The sequence below is a fragment of the Saccopteryx bilineata genome, chromosome 10 (genome assembly GCF_036850765.1).
Source record: "Saccopteryx bilineata isolate mSacBil1 chromosome 10, mSacBil1_pri_phased_curated, whole genome shotgun sequence".
Lineage (NCBI taxonomy): Eukaryota > Metazoa > Chordata > Mammalia > Chiroptera > Emballonuridae > Saccopteryx > Saccopteryx bilineata.
The window spans coordinates 64,695,328-64,697,998 of record NC_089499.1 but is presented as its reverse complement, the minus strand read 5'-3'; the positions used below and the strand labels follow the sequence as shown (position 1 = coordinate 64,697,998).

Genomic DNA, 2,671 nt, shown 5'->3' with positions numbered 1-2,671 from the left:
TAAGGTGTCGCAACAAAAAACTGATGATTGATGCTTCTCATCTCTCTCCATTCCTGTCTGTCTGTCCCTATCTGTCCCTCTCTCTGACTCTCTCTGTCTCTGTAAACAAACAAACAAAACAAAAACAAAAACAGAAACAAAAAAACTCCACAGATTTCCAGAAAGATCTACTTTTCTGGTCAGTGCAGCCTTGGTCACTACAGTTTCCTGGTACTTAACCATCGTTGTCTGCTCTCGAGCCTGCAGGTCCCGGCCCCCTCTGTTACACGGGGCAGTTCACTTCCTCTGTGATTGGCAGTGCCATGAGCAAAAGGCTAGTCCCTGAAAGTTTGTGGCGAATGGGAGGGGACTACAGTCTAGCACAGTAGGATGCAAACAGAATCCCTGGTGGCGTGGTCTTTGAGTTCCTCCACTGTCTGTCTGTCTGTCTGTGACTCCTGCAGGGTTCTGTGTGCCCTTGCTGTTCAGTGCTTTCTCTCACTCCCTCCCTGCCTCTCCTTCCTCAGCCGGCCGCTCACTTCCTCTCACAGACTTGCCACCCCCAACTTCAAACCCCTGTCACTTTTTGGTAGACAACCTACCACTGTCTGGGTGTCACATTTCCTACCAGGGTGGTGCAGACATGGTTTAACACATGGGCACTGATGTTAGGTGAGACGTCCCATTTACCTATCAGCTTTGTGTTATGTCCTCAAATCCTCCTTATCCCTAGTTACAAACAATAAAACCAACTTCCGCCCTGGCCGGTTGGCTCAGCGGTAGAGCGTCGGCCTAGTGTGCGGAGGACCCGGGTTCGATTCCCGGCCAGGGCACACAGGAGAAGCGCCCATTTGCTTCTTCACCCCTCCGCCGCGCTTTCCTCTCTGTCTCTCTCTTCCCCTCCCGCAGCCGAGGCTCCATTGGAGCAAAAATGGCCCGGGCGCTGGGGATGGCTCTGTGGCCTCTGCCTCAGGCGCTAGAGTGGCTCTGGTCGCAACATGGCGACGCCCAGGATGGGCAGAGCATCGCCCCCTGGTGGGCAGTGCCGGGTGGATTCCAGTCAGACGCATGCAGGAGTCTGTCTGACTGTCTCTCCCTGTTTCCAGCTTCAGAAAAATGAAAAAAAATAAAAATAAAAAAATAAAATAAAATAAAACCAACTTCCAGGGGAGTTAGGTTTTGTGCAAGGACTCAAGGTGAGTAGGAAAGATCCAGGACAACTCCTAGGCCTCTTCCAGGAGGAGGGGATAGAAGACAGGTGGCTCAGGGCACCTGCAGAAGCTAAATTGAGCCTGCCTGAAGCTTAGAAGGAAGGAAATGTATGTAGTTACTTCCTAGATGGCTTTAAATAGGGCCCTGTTCACCTGCCCTGAAAAGTTGCAGGCTGATCTTCCCAAGGTGAGGGATAGGGCAGGGCCTTCCTACAGTCATTTCTAGCTCTATGATTCACTTGGCAAAATCCCAGTATGGGTTCAGCACCCCTGAATGTACTTTCATATTGCATTATACTTTGCCACTCAAAGTTCTTGACCAGAAAACATCTATTTCTCCATCTATCTGGGATTTTTTTTTTGGGGGGGGTCATAGTTTCTTCAAAATCATGTAGCATTTTATCTTAATATTGTTATTTTCTTTTGAAGGTAGCATTTATCAGGGCTACTCTTATGGTCATAAAAGTAATGCATATGCTCATTGCAAAAAAAATCAGGAAAGCATAGAAATCTAAAAGAAGAAAATAAAAATTATACATAATACCACACCCATACAAAACATTAAAAACTGTAGTTGGCTCAGTGGTAGAGCATCGGCCCAGCATGTGGAAGTCCTGGGTTCGATTCCTGGTCAGGGCATACAGAAGAAGCATCCATCTGCTTCTCCTCCCCCACCCCTCTCGCTTCTCTCTTTCTCTCTCTCTTCTCCTTCCCTCCTGCAGCCATGGCTCAATTAGAGTGAGTTGGCCCTGGGTGCTGAGGATGGCTCCATGGTCTCTGCCATAGGTGCTAAAAAATGGCTCTAATCACAACAGAGCCCCAGATGGGCATAGCATCACCCCTGGTGGGCTTGCCGGATGGATCCCTGTTGGGGCACATGCAGGAGTCTGTCTCTGCCTCCCCTACCCTCACTAAAAATTAAAAAAAAAAAAAAAAAGGAAAAAACTGTAGTGTGATGTTAATGTATATGTTAATTTTTTAACATAATTGTTCCAAGTGCTTGTTTTAAGACTTCCATTTAAAAGTGTGGGGAGGTAGGATTATACATTCTGGCTCTTGTATAAAAACAATGAGGCTTTTTTTCTCATTTAAAAAAGCTTTTATTTTAAAAATTACATTTGAAGGGGTGACACTGATCAATAAGAATATGTAGTTTCATGTAAACATTTCTATAGCATTTGAACTGTTGATTATGTTGTATACCCATCACCCAAAAAGTGAGTTTTAATAATAGTATATATTTACTGAGTGCTCACAGTGTTCCAGGCACTTTACTAAGTATTTTATATGCATTGCCTTACTGAATCCTCTCAACAACTCACTAAGGAAATGCTAACACTATGTCCATCTTACAGATGGGGAAACTGAGTTTCCAAGAGTTGCAGCAACATGCCCAAGGAGAGTAAGTTCATAGTACAGTCAGGATGAATTTGAATGAAGATCTTTTTGCATCCACAAGATGGGATTAACTTTTTAGTGTA

The 2,671-nt window shown here is 45.4% G+C and overlaps 1 non-coding gene across 1 annotated transcript; it reads left to right on the top strand.

The window, feature by feature from the left end:
- The first annotated feature begins 736 nt into the window (after window positions 1–736).
- On the top strand, window positions 737–812 carry TRNAT-AGU (transfer RNA threonine (anticodon AGU)). Its single transcript has one exon. It is a non-coding gene; the product is annotated as a tRNA-Thr (tRNA).
- Window positions 813–2,671: the final 1,859 nt, after the last annotated feature.